Source organism: Hemibagrus wyckioides, linkage group LG07 (genome assembly GCF_019097595.1).
Source record: "Hemibagrus wyckioides isolate EC202008001 linkage group LG07, SWU_Hwy_1.0, whole genome shotgun sequence".
Lineage (NCBI taxonomy): Eukaryota > Metazoa > Chordata > Actinopteri > Siluriformes > Bagridae > Hemibagrus > Hemibagrus wyckioides.
In genome coordinates, this window is record NC_080716.1 from 23,846,449 (window position 1) to 23,864,621 (window position 18,173).

Below are 18,173 nucleotides of genomic sequence, written 5' to 3' on the forward strand. Positions count from 1 at the left end.
GTGATTGATGATGCCTTTTGATAGGCAAATGCCGCAGCTGCTAATCCTCGATAGCATGGTGGCATGCCCTTCTCCACACTATCGAGTGCCGTGCTAAAGTACGCTACTGGTCTTTTCCCCATGCCTTCTTGTTCCTGTGCTAACACTGCTGAGGCAAACCCTTTTCTTTCAGACACATACAAATAGAATGGTTTACCGTAGTCTGGACATGCCAATGCAGGTGCAGATGACAATGCAGTCTTTAGCATATCAAATGCTGCTTTTGCTTCCTCTGTCCATGTTAGCGTGGCACTAGACTTTGTTTGGTCTGCTGCTTTCACAATATCCCTAAGTGGTTGCGTTTTCATTGCGAAATCACAAATCCACGGTCTGCTAAAACCCGCCAATCCCAAGAAGGATAGCATCTGCTGGACAGTTTGAGGTCTGGGAGCTTTTCGGATTGCTTCTACATGTTCTGGTGAGATTTTTCGTGTGGTGCCTTCGAGCACTCTCCCTAAGTATTCTACCTTTTGCTGGCAAAATTGCAACTTTTCTTTACTTACTTTATGCCCGTTTAGGGCCAGAGTTTTTAAGACTTGCACTGAATCTTGTACGCATTGCTCTTTGGCTTGACTGCAAATCAGCAGATCATCCACATATTGCAATATTGTGCTGGACACATCCAAATTAGTCAAATCTCGGGCTAGAACTTGGTTAAAAACTGATGGGCTTTCACAATAGCCTTGTGGCAGTCTGGTGTATGTATACTGTTGTCCCCCATAGGTAAAAGCAAACAGGAACTGTGAATCTGGATGTAATGGAACACTAAAGAATGCTGAGCACAGATCAATTACTGTGTACCATTTTGTTCCTTCTGGAATGTTAGACAAAAGGGTGTGTGGATCTGGAACTACAGGATTTTCCGCTATCACCACCCGATTTACTGGTCGTAGGTCATGGACTAGTCTCCATTTGTCTGAGTTTGGTTTTCTGACCGGAAAGATGGGGGTGTTGCACTGACTTTTTGTTAGGACCAAAACTCCTGCTTGCGTCAGACCCTCAATCGTTGGTTTTATCCCTACTATTGCTTCTTTTGACAAGGGATACTGGTTCTGATATGGCAATCGTGCTCCTGGTTTAAGCTGTATCTTAACTAAACCTGCCGACTTTACCAGTCCGACATCTGTTTGATGTTTGGTCCATAGCTGGTCAGGTATTTGTGCTAGTGCTTCCTCCCTTTCTTTCTCTGTGATCTCCTGCTCTTTAGCCCATTGGGGCAATTGTTTCATCTTGTTCTTCTCTATCCTCAAATTCTCTGCTCTGCTTATTAGTACAGTCTGTGGCCTTACCTCATCTATTGCTATCTGCTCTATTTTAAGGAACTTTCTATCTGAGGACACACTGACTCCCTGTCCTATCTGTTTCCACTGCATCCTCTGACTTGCCTCCCTCACCATTGATCCTAATTCTTTTGATTCAAAACCTTGCCCAACCAGCAGGGAGACATGAGGAGCAGCATCAGGAACCTGGTACCACTGCTCGAGTTGTGACGGCAGTTGAACTGATGCAGCTACCCCTTGTGGTCCTACAATTACATTTATAGTCTTCAGAGTGTATTGTGTTTTTTCAATTCGTTCGTCCCACATGGCCTCGTATTCTTCATTTTGTCCTTCTTCATCATACATCATTGTGCAGTGCCATGGTTCTCTGCTTTCTTGACAGTCTGGTCTCATTTTGATCAGCCAGGACTTCCACTGTGTGTACAGATCCCTTATTCCATTGTACATGTCATTTATTTCCAACCAATATACCTTGTCCATTGTACTTAGTTCAAGTTTCGTCTCCATCATGACATACTGCTGAACTAAATGCTCTGGGAGTTCTACCCATACTCCTCTTTCTCCGCAATGTATCTTAGCTCCTAACTTACAGAGCACATCTCTTCCAAGTAGATTTGCTGGAGTTTCTGGGGAGAACAGTAATGGTGCCTGCACTGTCACTCCTTGTATGTTCAGCTCTTGAGGCTCAGTAAAGCGTAAAGTCTGTGTTTTCCCTGAGAAGCCTACTGTTTTCACTGCTTTACTGGAGAGGGGGAGCTTTGAGCCTTCTTTGCCTAGGCTTGTAAATGTTGCACCTGTGTCAATTAAAAATGATGAACGAATTTGTCTACCCACTATCACTGAGACAGTGGGTTCTTGAGCGGGGTGCAGAGAGGTGGTGTACTGCACCAGCTCCCCCTCTAGCTTCTCTGGGCCTCCTCACATACTTCCCGGGGGTGGCCCCATGGGGCCTATTCCCGAGTTCATTCCTTGGGGCTGTTGATTAGGCCCCATCCAGGGTCCCCTCCAATTTCCTGGACCTTGCCATCCTTGATTTTGCTGTGCACCTCCCCTCGGAGGCGCCATTTCCTGCTGATAGGCATATGGGCAGTCTCGTTTCAGGTGACTGGGATCTTGACATACCCAACATCCTCTTCCTCCTTGGTTCATTGGAGTTCTTCCTCTCAAAGGTTGCTGAAATGCTCCTCCTCCACGACCACGTCCCCGTCCCTGAGCCCATCCTCGATTCTGGGGTGGGTATTGTTGAACTTGGGGGTACATTACCAGCGGTGGAGGTGCATAGTAAGCAGGCTGCAGTTGTTGCGAGGGAATCACTGGCGTAGTTTGCGCCATGGCTGCTGGCTGTGGCACTGAAGGTGCAGGCTGAGCCGCTAGGGGTGCTGCTGGCTGTGCCACCAGCACCGCTGCCTGCTTTGCTACATTTTTCTTCTCCTTTTTCTTTTCCATGTTTTCCTGTTTGTTGCGGGCTAACTCACTCAGTTGAGCCTTGTGGAGCTGCATCACCAGGCTTTCAGCTGCTTTCCTTGCTTCTCTTTCTCTCCGCCTGTGCAGCTCCACATAATGTATTACATTAGCCTCGAAGGTGGGCCACGCCATTGCAGCCAGTCCCACTACTGTGTCCAGTTGGTCCTGGACTTCCACTGGAAGAGCCTTCTTTACCATCATACGAAACAGGGTTTGGCTTGCTGCTGTTTCATCCCATGCTCCTCCCATCTCTTCTCTCCATGCCTTCTGTAGTTTTAATACAAATTCCGCTACACTCTCATTCTCTTCCAATTTGATCTTTTCCACTCTTCCTGGATCAGCCCGTGTTGGGTATGCACTCCGCAGGGCCTTCCAGATTTGATTACGGTGAGTCCCAAATGGGCTTGGATCATATTTCTGCCCCTCTGCTTCTCTTCTTAGGTCCACATTGTGAAAAATTTCAATCATCTTGGCCTTCCCCAGTGACTGAGACAATATTGCTTTGACATCTCCCAGTGCCAGCACCTGTCCCATTGTCTGCTCTTCAAACCGTGTGATCCATTTTTGAGCTCCTTCACAAACACTTGGCAGTCTGCCAATTAATCCCGTCAGGTCCATGAATGACCATGGGACATAAGCCACATCGTTTCCTTTTATTATTACTGGCATCTGGGATGCCTCCACCTGCTGCTCTTCCTTGTTTTCTGGGGGTCCTTCCCCTGCTCCTTGTTTCCGTGCAGACCTTAATTCCATAGTCAAAGGGAGTATTGCTTTCCTTGTCCTTCCTTTTTCTTCTCCTCTCACCTGGTCTTGCAGTTCTCTCAACGTCTGCCTGGCTTCCTCCACCTTTTGTTCCAGATTACAGCGTGCTTCTTTTATTTCTTTCTTGAGGTGGGCCAGTTCGCTTTCATTTTTCTTCATTTTTATCTGACTTATCGCAGACAACTCCCCTTGTGAGTGCTCTAATCCATGCACCTTCTGCATTATTTGGCCACGCAGGACTTTATCCTTTGACGCATCTATTTCCATCTTTTCCAGTTTCTTCCTTGTATCTTCCAGTTCTTCTTCTATGTGTGCTTGTGTCTGCCCCCTCAGCTCTTCCATTGTTAAGCGACTGTCTTTCATTCTTTCTTCCATTCTCTCCATCCGTTCACTTATTTCACGGAATCCGCCATCTCTTTTCCCTTTTGTTGTTGGGGTTAGTTTCACTTTCCCTGTTATGTGATACTCTTCTTCTTCCATTTCCGTTTCGATTACTTCCTCCTCTCTGTACTCGCCCTGCTTTCCTTTTTGAGGTGTGGGGTAGAACCCCTCCTTCTGCATGATTTCCACTTCATCACCTCCTTCCTCTGGGGCAGTAGCACTTGTTGTTTCATCATCATTTTCCCATTCACCCGGGTTGTCCCTCTGTAGAGACTCGCTCTCTTCGCTATTCGCTCTCGATGGCGGGCCTCTTGTCCAGGTATCTCTGGGTGCGGGCGTGCTTGTCTTGTCTTCCAATCCTAACCACTCCATTTTTCCTTTGTATTTTCCCTTTTCTAGATTCATCTGATACTCTCTCCACATGTCCGCTCCTGTCCCCGTTCTTCTATATGACGCTGGATCCCACGCCAGACTTTCCTTACTTCCTTCCAGACGTCCGTCCTTTTCGGATCCCTCTGGCCTAAAATGGGTCTGCTCCTGCTCTCGTTTCGAGAACTGCATGGCTGCTGCATTCTCTCTTCCTCTTTCATCTTCATTCTGTGTATATATTACTTTGCCTTCAAACTGTCCTTCCATTATCTCCAGTCTCACTGTCTGTGGTTGTCCTTCTTTTAATAGGACGGGATAGATTCCTGCTGTTCGTGCTGGGGGCACTTCTCTGTATGGGGGTGGCTTCTCCTGCTCCACAAGCTCCTCTGCTGGTGGGGCTGTAGCTCTTTCTCTCTTTTCATTCATAAGTGCTCTCTGCCGTTCCCCTTCCACCTGGAACCAATCCACAATTTCCTTCTTTCTGTCAGTCTTGTCCCTACTTTCTTTTTTTATTTCTCCCCAGCACTCTAGTCTTTCCTTCATCTTTTCACACCTTTCATTATTAAATGTGCCTTCTAGTGGCCACTACAACTCCCCACGTGTCCGGTCACTCCATTTTTTCATATACTTTTTAATTTCTTTCTCTGCTTCCCTGTGCCTTAGTATAATCACCCCTACGGGTGTGGTTGGTGTCTCCTCTCTACTCATGACACACCCTTGTCTGGCCCTATGGGCTTCACTTCTATGACCCAAGTTACTATTTAGAGGTGTCCAGGTCACCCTCGCATAGATTTTTCTTACAGTCACACTTGCCCTTACTGGGTTTTTCCTGGATTGTTCTTCAAATATATTTATTTTATCAATCAAAAGTGCTGTTCCCAGACCTCTCTCCCACAGTACTATCCTGGGTTCAATTGTAATAATGACCTTTAGCCCCGAACAATAATTGCTCTGTATTGGTCTAGCTCCAAACACTTCTACCACGGGCTCTTCTTCCTCCCCGTATGGATCATTAATGAAATCATACACTGAAATCACTACCTCGGCCTCTCGGGGTTCAGGAGCTGCCAGTAACGCACGCAATATTGGGCCCAAAACACGAGGTCTCCAGAGTTTCTTAAGTTGTTCTACCCAATTTATTTCAGGAAACTGGTGACGCAATGCGGTCAACCTATCAAACGCCGTCAATGCCCACAGTTTATCACAAATCTGCTGTTCTGTCTGTCTCCTTTCAACCCCGTCTCTGTCTTTATAAGTTCTTTCGTCCCAAAAATGTGTTCTCAGTCCCTTTGTTTCTATTGCCAAATCTGCCATACACCGCGCTCACTGCTATTCTCTCTACCCTTTTTACTTTCAACTTTTTTTTTTCTCAACTCAACTCTCCTTCTGTGTAAGGGCTTTCCCCTGTGTCTATGTGTGTGTGTGTGTGTGTGTGTGTGTGTCTATATTTGTGCTGCTTCTGTGAGTGTGTGTCTGCTGGGTTACTTACCCCTCCTCTCTTTCCTTTTTACAGCTTCTGCTTACAATAGTATTTATACTAGCAGATCTATATAACAGTACCGTTAATCACCTATCCCTCCATGCCACTACTCCAACTCACGCTTCTATTTTTCCTAACCCAATTCCTAAACACACACACCTGCTGCCAGCAGCAATCCTTCCTTTCTTAACAACACATTCTCAACAACGGCACATCACCTCATTTCACACTAACATATCACATTAACACTTTAACACATTTTCCTCAGGTCCAACCCTGCGTTCCTGAAAACTAACTATACTGTTCTCCGCAGTGGCTCACCGACATCCCTACCATGCAGACCTGTTTTCCATATACAACAGCGGTATCTAGGGACAAATATTCCACCTGCGCAGGAATTTTCTCATACTCCACCTGCCTCAACCGGCAGGAATTTTTCCTTCACTTGTGCCACCTGCTTTAGCCCACAGGAATTTTCTTGCACACACTTATTCACTTATAAAACCTTAACACTTCATAAGCCCAAAAAACAAAAACACCTCTCCGCTCGTTCTCATCTGTCTTCACCACCCTCTAATTCTTGGCGTGAGGCCAACTGCCTTCACCCTTCCCAGGGCCACTCTACTCAGGCTACAGATATAGATTTAACACAGACTTTGAATATAACAGGTGTCTGCTTACCTTTCTGTTTTGATGCCGGCAATCTGCAGCCCGTAGTAGTTGCGGTCCTAGCTCAGGTTTTCGGACTCACGTCAGCCTTCCCACGCAAGTCTCCCGGGTTTCGGCACCAATAAATATGTCGGAACTCAGAGCCCCCTCCGAGTGGACATATCACAGGGTGGAATTTTGTTTGTATCTATTACTCTTAGCTTTCCCAATAACCTCCACAATCTATAAAACTTAGCCGAAATAAAAGAGATCTCGGTCAACAGATGAGAAGAAGCAGGTTTCTTTATTCAGTCATGCAGTCAACAACATGCATATCTGAAGAGAGCAGCTGGTCTCAAAAACCCCAAAAAAGTCCCCTCTACTTATACCCCAGGCGCCCCGGGGCGCCTCCTTTTCTCTAATTTAAATATTTCCAGCAATTTCCCATTATATTCAGTGTATGGCTACTTTAGTCCCTCCTTCCTTAGTTTACATACGTTTTCCCAGTTCCCATTATTTTCGCATTTGTCCCGATACCGCCCCTAAATTGATACCATCCTCCCCTCGATGACGTCAATTTTCCTCCTCACCAGTTCCCCTTATTTTTAGGCTAAGTCAACCATTTTTATAAAAATTGGCGCTTACTTATAGGCGCCACTTCCTTATTGACTTCATTTGACCATCACCTCTTAAAGGTGCTTCCTCGGCTCATCCTGACCTCGCGCGTTGCCCTCCACAACAATGTGTAAGTACCTTGCTCTCTTCCTCTATGTCATGATGACTTTTCTCTCTACCTACTTGATCTAAGTTTTGTTTTACTAATTTTAAACTAAGCTGTGCCATTAAGCTGCCTCATATCCTTTTCTCTTTTCATCACTGTTGGTTGCTAGTATTCCAATGCTATTGTGCCTATCACTGTCATGTCACAGTGACCTGGCCTACTTCCCACACTGTGTTCCTCCTGCCTTAGTACACGCTCTCTTTTGCTGACTACATAGTCATACAATATGCACTTCACTCATCTTCACTCATTTCCCATTATTTTTTTCCTAGCTCAGTCAGCCCGCCGCGCTATCTTCCGGAGAAGTCCCAGGGGTGCTCTGCGACGCTATCGCCAGTATCAGCTATCCTGTTTGGCCATTGAACTTACTGGTTTCCTGGAGCACCTATCTGAATCCTCTATTCCTGAGTCTCCTTACCTCGCTCACCATATCGTGAAAGATACCGTCTGTCTTGATCAGAGCACCCAATTTCACCCCACAACCTGTGATCAGTCTACTCAGACCTTCTACTGGCATTGGACACGCACCACCTCTCAAGGCGTCCAGACTGAGGATTTCCCTGTTGAGATTTCCTCTAATGATTCTTCCTCTGACTCTTCTTCATTTCCTAATTCCCCTGACATTCCCCAACTTTCTCCTGAATTTGTGCCTATGCCTTACAGTGTTCATGATATTCCTCAGTCTTCTCCTGACTATTCGCCCCAACTTCTCCCACTGATTACTCTCCAACTTCTCCTCAGGATCCCGAGATTCCGTCTTCTCCAACTGACCCTCCGGTCCCACTGATCCCATTGGATAGGCTGGCTGACTGAATTGTAACTCCTAATGTTTCAATAAATCTCTCCTCTTTTTCTGTTCCTTCAGTCCCAGTGTGGTTATTACACTAGCATGCTGCCATTAATAATTCTGCATGTTTATTATGAAGACTATGAGGCTATATCTGATTATTATAGCTATTTTTAATCAGAGTTAACTACTTACTACGTAATAAATGGCTAAATTATTCTTAATAGATACACACTACTCTTTAGGCAGAATATTGCCAAGTCAGAGCTTAGAGCATTGAGTACATTAGCACTTAAGCTACTTTTAAGGCTAGGTATATAATTCAAAGCTGGGTATATTATATTTTCTCCGACAGGTCAAGGTCAAGTTTTTTAATCAGTGGTTTGATAATTGCTAGCTTAAAAGATTTAGGCACATAGCCAGTGCTTAGGGAAGAATTAATGATTTTTAGAATGATTAATTCTTCCCTTGATTAATGATTAATTAATGGTAATATCTGTTTAAGGAAAGACGTGGGTAAAGGATCTAGTATGCAGGTTGAAAGTTTTGAAGAGGAAATTAGTGAAATTAGATCAGGCTCTTGAAGTGGAGTAAAGCATTCGAAGCTCTGATGAGAAATATTTATATGAGTTATCTATCAAATAATTTGGTTTTAATTTAATATCCTGGATATTTTACCTGATAGTGTCAACTTTTTTATTGAAAAAGTTCATGAAGTTATTGCTGCTGCATATAGATGGTGTGTGCTTTTCTACAGTGGTTTTCCTGAAGACGGTAGATGTTTCTCTTCACATAGAGCACTTTGAAAAGAACACCTTGAAGTCATTTAAAATGAAAGTGAAATTCTTTATTTTAATGTTGACATTTTCTCTATTATATGTAGTATGTTAGTTGAGGTGCTTGGCTGCCTGAGGAAATGGAGACCGTATTTTCAGGTATCTTTTCTATAGTACCTGATGAGAAAATGTGATTTGAAAGTGTTACATCTCCCTAATCCCAATGAAGAGCTGTGATGTACTCTTCTGAACATGACTCAGGTTTAAGTTAATGAGATAACTTAAATAATTAGAGAGATCATTAAGTTGAAAAAATAAAAAATAAAAGAAGCAGTTTTTCTCATTTTTCTGCTTTATATTATATAATTTGGAGAATAATACAGCAGGAGTTTATCAGGTGATGTGTAAATTTTGTTACTTTCTAACAGCAGCTACAAATATCTGTGTTTTGAAAGTGTTTGAACTTTGATACTCATTATCTTATGAATATTTCTGCCTAAATTATTTTAATTTGTATTTACAAATTAGTCTGTTTCTGTATAAATCTATGGTGTATATTTTTTAAAAACCTCAAACATGTAATTTTTATAGCTTACATATTTAAAAGATAAGATAATTTCTGCTTTCATTTATGATTCTTTTAAGCTTGTTTTTTTTAATACTTTTTTAGGATATTTTTTTTACTTTGAGTCACATCATCCATAGCCATACTCAATCAATAAAGTTTTTTAATAAGCATAAGGTTAAATTAAAAGCTTTGTTCCTTAAAAGGAGAATAAACTCTCTACCTATAAAATAAATGAAAATCTATAGCTTTCTTTCAACTGGATGACACTAATCACTCAGATCATGTACTCTTCTTCTCATGCTTCATAAGAAACAGAGAACATTCATCAATAACTCAAGCCTGTGATAAAAATCATTAACTTGAATCTGATTCACACGCAGAAGAATACATCACAGCTCTTCATCGTGATTAGGGAGACGTATCACTTAAAAATCACGTTTCCTAGTCAGTCACTATAGAAATGATCTAGAGTGGGAGTGTTTTCAGACTGTTTAAATTCACTTCTCATGATTTTTTTGTGCTTCTGTGTGTGTGTTTTTGTTTTATTTTTTGTTAAAAGATAAAGTATTATTATTTTACATATTATTTTAGTCTTGCTTTTTTCTGACATTTTCTCTATTATATATCTGTGTTAGTTGAAGTGTTCGATTGTCTGAGAAGATGAAATGTTTGTTCATACATTATCTAATAGAATCATTTTTTCCTGAAGTATCCCAATAGTTTTTTTTTTGTTTTTTTCTTTGTATATATTTTCATTGAAGTGTTTAATTGCCTGAAGAAATATAAGGGCTATACTTTCAGGTATTATTTCTATAGTAACTTATTGGGAAGAGCTGTGATGTACCCTTCTGAGCCTCACTCAGGTTTAAGATAATGAGTCTCTCGTGTTTGAGTCACTGACTTTTATGAAACATGATAGAAAGAGTACATGATCAGAGTGATTAGTGTCACTGAGGTAAAACAAAGATCCATGAATTTTGCTTTGTGGGTTTGGCCTATTTAAGATTATGGCGTAAACATCGTATGAGTTCATCATTTGTAAATCTTTTAAGCTTGTTTTTTTTTTTTTTTTACTTTGAGTAACGTCATCCATAACCATAGTCAATCAATATAGCATTGTAAACAACATAAGGATAAATTAAACACCTTGTCCTTTAAGAACAATAAAGCTCAAAAGAAAAACAAACAAATTTATCAGAATAAACCTTCTGAATAAAAAAAATAAACACACAATTGAAAAGTTAGACCCCTCTTTCAACTGTATTACACTAATCACTCAGATCATGTACCCTTCCAACCATGTTTCATAAGAAACAGAGAATGTTCATCAACGACTCAAGCCTGTGATAGAAATCAGTAGCTTGAATCTGATTCACACTCAGAAGAATACATCACAGTTCTTCATCGTGATCAGGGAACCGTATCACTTTCAAATCACATCTCCTAGTCAATCATTATAAAAATGATCCCTGAAAATATAGTCCTAACTTTGCACTTCCTCAGACAGTCGATCACTTCAACTAACACACAGATCCTGAAGACGGTAGATGTTTCTCTTCACATAGAGCACTTTGAAAAGAACACCTTGGAGTCATTTAAAATAAAAACAAAAATTATTTTATCTTTTAAATATGTAAGCTATAAAATTACATGTTTAATCCTGCGTGATTTGAACACCTATGTACTGGAAACTGTCCACTCTCTCCACTGGGGTCCCACTGATAGTGAGGGGATGGTGAATCCTCTCCTGCTTTGTACTAAAGTCCACTCAATTTAGTCTGTTTCTGTATAAATCTATGGTATATATTTTTAAGAAACATCAAACACGTCATTTTATAGCTCACATATTTAACAGATAAAGTATTTTTACATCTACCGTCTTCAGGATCTGTGTGTTAGTTGAAGTGATTGACTGTCTGAGGAAGTGAAAAGTTAAGACTATACTTTCAGGAATCATTTCTATAATGACTGACTAGGAAATGTGATTTGAAAGTGATACATCTCCCTAATCATGATGAAGAGGTGTGATGTATTCTTCTGAGTGTGAATCAGATACAAGTTAATGATATTATCACAGGCTTGAGTCATTGATGAATGTTCTCTGTTTCTTCTAAAGCATGAGAGGAAGAGTACATGATCAGAGTGATTAGTATTAGTGAGTTAAAAGAGAGCTAAAGTTATTATGTTTTTGTTAAGCCTTAATTTTATCTTTAATTTTATGTGGTTGTTGTGAGTTTGAGATTTTGTTGGTTTCTGTGTGTACTTAAGGGATGAAGTTATTTTTTTATTTATATAATTTTAGTCTTGTTTTTTTCTGATATTTTCTGTTATATATTTGTGATAGCTGAAGTGTTTGATTGTCTGGGAAGATGAAATGTCTCAGACAGTGTAGTAGCCTCAAGCTTTCAGCAGCAATGTGGATTAATATAATTGGCAGACTCGCTGCAAATTCAAACCAGAGAACCAATCAAAATCATCAGAATAGCACCGCTTTAACAAATACTAGCAACAAATTAATATTATTTAACATATCCTAGTTTTTTTTAAAGAAAACGTTCAGATGTAACTCTATTTGGAATCTTTAACATTTTCATAAGTAACTGTAATTTAATTACATATATTTTCTCAGTAACTGTAATGAATTACAGCTCCATTTTTTTGTAATTAAATTATGTAACGCTGTTACATGTAACTAGTTACTCCCCAATACTGATTATAAATAATTTCTTAATCAGCTACTATAGAAATGATCCATGAAAGTATAGTCCTTACATTTCATTTTCTCCAGCAGTCAATGATTTCAACTAACACACACACACTGAAAAAAACAGCAAAAAAAAAAAAAATTAATTCAAAATAAATAAAATAGTCATCCTTAAAAAACACAAAAAAAGAACCACACATGAAATGAAACAAAACACTACCTGAGAAAACACAAAATGTTCACTTGAAAAATTTAATGTCTCTTTTATCTCAGTGACACTAATCACTCTGATCATGTACTCTTCCTCTCACATTTAATAAGAAACAGAGAACATTCATCAATGACTCAAGCCCATGACAGAAACCATTAGCTAAAATGCATGCTCAGAAGAATACATCACACCCCTTCCTAATCAGTTATTAGAGAAATGATTTCTGAAAGTTGAGTCCTTACATTTCTCCAGGCATTTAAGCACTTTAACTAAAATACATACACAGAAAAACACTACAGAGAAAAAGCTATTTTTAAGCTAGTTAAAAAAAACAACCTTTATCTTTGAAAAAAAGAAAAGAAAAATAACTCTACAAAAATAACTGATAAAAACACAATGTTAAAACCTTTAATAAACCAAATACATAACCAGCAAAAAACCAGGATCATGAAACCTAATTACACTAATCACTCTGATCATGTACTCTCCCTCTCATGCTTCATAAGAAACAGAGAACTTTCATCAATGACTCAAGCCTGTGATAGAAATCAGTAGCTTGAATCTGATTCACACTCAGAAGAATACATCACAGCTCTTCATCGTGATTAGGGAGACATATCACTTTCAAACCACATTTCCTAGTCAGTCACTATAGAAATGATCCCTGAAAGTACAGTCTTAACTTTACACTTCCTCAGACAGTCGATCACTTCAACTAACACACAGATCCTGAAGACGGTAGATGTTTCTCTTCACATAGAGCACTTTGAAAAGAACACCTTGAAGTCATTTAAAATGAAAGCAGAAAATACTTTATCTTTTAACAACAAACAAAACACACAGAGGCACAAAAAACTCATTAAAGGTGAATTTGAACACTGTAAAAATAACTATAAAATGACATTTTGGATTAAAAAAAAACTATAAATATATACGGAAACAGACTAATTTGTAAATACTAATGCATGAATTTACACACGTACATACACAAGTTCCCATTTTATTGTGTGCTCTATAGAAATCAGTCACAGTAATTTAAGCAGAAGTAAAGATTCATAAGAAGATGAGTGTCGAAGATACTTTCAAAACATGGATATTTTTAGCTGCTGTTAAAAGGAAACAAAATTTACACATCACCTCATAAACTCCTGCTGTGTTATTCTCCATATATAAAGCAGAAAACCCGAGAAACACTGCTTCATAAATTTTTTATTTTTTCAACTTAATGATCTCTCTAATCATGTACTCTTCCTCTCATGTTCTATAAAAATCAATGACACAAACACGAGAGACTCATTAACTTAAACGTGAGTCATGTTCAGAAGAGTACATCACAGCTCTTCATTGGGATTAGGGAGATGTAACACTTTCAAATCACATTTTCTCATCAGTCACTATAGAAATGATCCCTGAAAGTATAGTCTTAACTTTTCACTTCCTCAGACAGTCGATCACTTCAACTAACACACAGATTCAAGCTAACGGTTTCATAGGCTTGAGTCAGTGATGAATGTTCTCTGTTTCTTATGAAGCATAAGAGAAAGAGTACATGATCTGAGTGATTAGTATAATCCAGTTAAAAGAAAAACTAAAAGTTTTAGTTGCCTTGTTTATGTTTTGAGCCTAAGTTTATTGATCATGTGCAGTCAGTATACGTGGTTGTTTTGAGTTGGAGGTGGTTTTAGTTTTTATGTAAATTATTTTAGTGTGTTTTTTTTTTCTGATGTTTTCTTTATTAAATTCAGTTCATTTTATTTGTATAGTGCCTTTTACAATGCATGTTGTCTCAAAGCAGCTTTACAAAGGAAGATAAACAGAGAAAGGAATAAATAAACAAACAAACAAACTGGAAATAAAAATAAATCATTAAATTAAATTATGAAACTGTTTTATCCCTAATGAGCAAGCCTGTGGCGACGTTGGCAAGGAAAAACTCCATGGGAAGATATGAGAAAGAAGCCTTGAGACGAACCAGGCTCAGAAGGGAACCCATCCTCATTTGGGACACCCTAAACAGTAAATAATGTAACTGTAACTGATTAATGTCCTTAATACAACAGCAATCAATGGCCCATGAGGAACTATTAGGTCTGTAGTTTCTGAGGTCATTATAGACACTAGTTCCTTGCTGTCACAAGGTGACAGATGTAATGGCAGATCTGTGACGGTGTGAAAATCCCCAAGTGGCTCTGTCCACAGCTGTCTCCTGGGTGGAACACCGAACATAATCGTGGTATGCATAGAGATGTCACCATCTAGATCAGGGGTGTCCAATCTTATCCGCAAAGGGCCGGTGTGGGTGCAGGCTTTCATTCCAACCAAGCAGAAGCTACACCTGATTCCAACTGGCTAATCAACTGATCTTGGCTTTCAGTGGACTCAGGTGTGGCTTCTGCTTGGTTGGAGTAAAAACCAGCACCCACGCCGGCCCTTTGCGGATAAGATTGGACACCCCTGATCTAGATATACAAACTGATAATGGTCAGTCAAATAAGACCTGAGCCAGGAGAGGGCTGTTCTTTAACACCAACAACATGTTCTAGCCTATCAAGGAGAATAGTGTGGTCAATGGTGTCAAAAGCTGCACTAAGATCAAGTAGCACCAGTATGGAGACACAACCCTGATCAGAAACCAGTAACAAGTCATTTACCACTTTAACCACTGCTGTCTCTGTGCTATGATGAGGCCTAAATCCTGACTGATACATTTCATAAATGTTATTTCTATGCAGATATGAACATAACTGCTGTGCTACTGCCTTTTCTAGGATCTTGGAGATAAAGGGCAGGTTTGATATCGGTCTATAGTTAGACAGCTGACAGGGGTCTGTCGGAACTCAGAGCCCCCTCCGAGTGGACATATCACAGGGTGGAATTTTGTTTGTATCTATTACTCTTAGCTTTCCCAATAACCTCCACAATCTATAAAACTTAGCCGAAATAAAAGAGATCTCGGTCAACAGATGAGAAGAAGCAGGTTTCTTTATTCAGTCATGCAGTCAACAACATGCATATCTGAAGAGAGCAGCTGGTCTCAAAAACCCCGAAAAAGTCCCCTCTACTTATACCCCAGGTGCCCCGGGGCACCTCCTTTTCTCTAATTTAAATATTTCCAGCAATTTCCCATTATATTCAGTGTATGGCTACTTTAGTCCCTCCTTCCTTAGTTTACATACGTTTTCCCAGTTCCCATTATTTTCTCATTTGTCCCGATACCGCCCCTAAATTGATACCATCCTCCCCTCGATGACGTCAATTTTCCTCCTCACCAGTTCCCCTTATTTTTAGGCTAAGTCAACCATTTTTATAAAAATTGGCACTTACTTATAGGCGCCTTCCTCCTGCCTTAGTACACGCTCTCTTTTGCTGACTACATAGTCATACAATATGCACTTCACTCATCTTCACTCATTTCCCATTATTTTTTTCCTAGCTCAGTCAGCCCGCCGCGCTATCTTCCGGAGAAGTCCCAGGGGTGCTCTGCGACGCTATCGCCAGTATCAGCTATCCTGTTTGGCCATTGAACTTACTGGTTTCCTGGAGCACCTATCTGAATCCTCTATTCCTGAGTCTCCTTACCTCGCTCACCATATCGTGAGAGATACCGTCTGTCTTGATCAGAGCACCCAATTTCACCCCACAACCTGTGATCAGTCTACTCAGACCTTCTACTGGCATTGGACACGCACCACCTCTCAAGGCGTCCAGACTGAGGATTTCCCTGTTGAGATTTCCTCTAATGATTCTTCCTCTGACTCTTCTTCATTTCCTAATTCCCCTGACATTCCCCAACTTTCTCCTGAATTTGTGCCTATGCCTTACAGTGTTCATGATATTCCTCAGTCTTCTCCTGACTATTCGCCCCCAACTTCTCCCACTGATTACTCTCCAACTTCTCCTCAGGATCCCGAGATTCCGTCTTCTCCAACTGACCCTCCGGTCCCACTGATCCCATTGGAAAGGCTGGCTGACTGAGTTGTAACTCCTAATGTTTCAATAAATCTCTCCTCTTTTTCTGTTCCTTCAGTCCCAGTGTGGTTATTACGCTAGCATGCTGCCATTAATAATTCTGCATGTTTATTATGAAGACTATGAGGCTATATCTGATTATTATAGCTATTTTTAATCAGAGTTAACTACTTACTACGTAATAAATGGCTAAATTATTCTTAATAGATACACACTACTCTTTAGGCAGAATATTGCCAAGTCAGAGCTTAGAGCATTGAGTACATTAGCACTTAAGCTACTTTTAAGGCTAGGTATATAATTCAAAGCTGGGTATATTATATTTTCTCCGACATCACTCCCCCCTTTGAGACTCTTGAGTCTCACAATCAGCTTGTACATGTCTTAGTTCCACTACTCTGTGTTCTTATCCCCCATAGTATGTACATCATCTTCTTGCGACACTTCACACATGGTATTCATGCACAATGTCCTTTTAGATGAGGCACAATTTCTTCTGACCCAGGCACTTTGCGTGCCGTAGAGGGTACGATGGAGCCCCCGGGAGAGGTTCCCAGCACTTCACCAGGTAGCTCATCACTACACGGTCCAATGTGTCACGTGGACACTATCTATGTCGGGTAGACATCAAAACTGTCAAGTAGACATCAGAAACATCTATGACCATGAAAATTCTAAGTTCCACATTATTAGATTCTTTTCTGTATTTCTAACGCATCAAGTACGCTTTTATATCACTGTTCTAACATCCTCCACCTAGTTAACCCCTATTCTATTGTCCTTTTCCACATTATATTATTCTGTCTAATTTTCTTACTATACCCGATGTATGCAATACATTCTTTTTGTTTTTCTATATAATCCATATAATCCATATACCCCACATCACTCCCCCTATATACTCACTATGCTTCTTCTCAAGGTGAACCAGGAGTGGGCGAAAAACCCTCAAGAGCCATTTATAAGGGAAAATTCCCACTCTGCCCGCAATTTGTCGTTTGCGCGACAGCCTGTTTCGCCAGGATCACCGCACACATACAGACATACATTCATGACATTTTGCACACAGAGAACACACAATTCATCAGGTCCAGTCAGCACTTACGCTGTCACCGATCAGTTCCACCACCAATAATGGTGTTTGTATAACGCCGAAATCCACTTTGGCAAGGGCGCGCGTATGCGCGAGCGTGCCCGCAGCGCATCCCAAATGTCGGTGTGCATTTTCATGCCAGTACCTAGTCCTTTGCAGGCCACCACTTCCGAGTCTTTATCCTTCCATGCATAAAAGAAGTGAGGCATGGGCTTGAGGTTGTCCAAGCGTCTGCGTTGTCCTTTGGAATGCGAGGTCCACAGAAAGTAGCCACAGAAATGCACAGTCACTACTTGCACCATAGTAGACTGGACAACATTACGCGTGATGAGGAATCCATGCGCCCGGAGACTCCCGTACACAGAAGCCAAAGATATGGGACGCCGAAGCAAATATGTGTCCACGATTAGAGACAGGTTGCAGGGAAGTTCACAACGTGTCGAGTACTTCTCGACCAACCACTTATCTTCCTCATAGTAGAAGTCGGCCTGTGTGAGCAGCCGCTCGATGGGACGTGCCGCTTCCATGCTGACGGTCCACTCCGGGTCCGTACAACATGCGTGGAAGACCTTCCACCGTGCCTGTGGATCCCGAGACTCATGCAGGGCTTCTAAGGCCGCCATCATATTACAGCAGGCCACACACTGGAGATTCTGCCATTCCAAATAGCCTTGCCCTCGTGAATCAAGTTTCAGTTGCCCGCACGGAAGAGATGTTCGGTTAGGGCGATGGTATATACATATTCTCCAGCAGGGGACAATCAGCCTCCTGCCTTTGTTTTCCATCTTCTCCATTGTCCTCCGCTGTGCCCATAAAGACGGGGTCGCTCATGTCCTGCATGTAGAGCTGCATATATTGTCC

General features: G+C 41.0%; 4 non-coding genes and 2 pseudogenes across 4 annotated transcripts; 1 reads left to right on the forward strand and 5 right to left on the reverse strand.

Annotated features, from left to right (window-relative positions):
- Positions 1-9,604: 9,604 nt before the first annotated feature.
- On the reverse strand, positions 9,605-9,821 carry LOC131356923 (small nucleolar RNA U3). The gene has a single exon (XR_009205167.1). It is a non-coding gene; the product is annotated as a small nucleolar RNA U3 (small nucleolar RNA).
- A 785-nt stretch (positions 9,822-10,606) lies between these two features.
- On the reverse strand, positions 10,607-10,820 carry LOC131356891 (small nucleolar RNA U3). Its single transcript, XR_009205136.1, has one exon. It is a non-coding gene; the product is annotated as a small nucleolar RNA U3 (small nucleolar RNA).
- Positions 10,821-11,269: 449 nt separating this feature from the next.
- LOC131356889 (small nucleolar RNA U3) lies at positions 11,270-11,482 on the forward strand. The gene has a single exon (XR_009205134.1). It is a non-coding gene; the product is annotated as a small nucleolar RNA U3 (small nucleolar RNA).
- An 843-nt stretch (positions 11,483-12,325) lies between these two features.
- Positions 12,326-12,489, reverse strand: LOC131356960 (small nucleolar RNA U3; annotated as a pseudogene).
- Positions 12,490-12,716: 227 nt separating this feature from the next.
- LOC131357045 (small nucleolar RNA U3) lies at positions 12,717-12,930 on the reverse strand. Its single transcript, XR_009205236.1, has one exon. It is a non-coding gene; the product is annotated as a small nucleolar RNA U3 (small nucleolar RNA).
- A 548-nt stretch (positions 12,931-13,478) lies between these two features.
- On the reverse strand, positions 13,479-13,675 carry LOC131356940 (small nucleolar RNA U3; annotated as a pseudogene).
- Between the last annotated feature and the right edge of the window lie 4,498 nt (positions 13,676-18,173).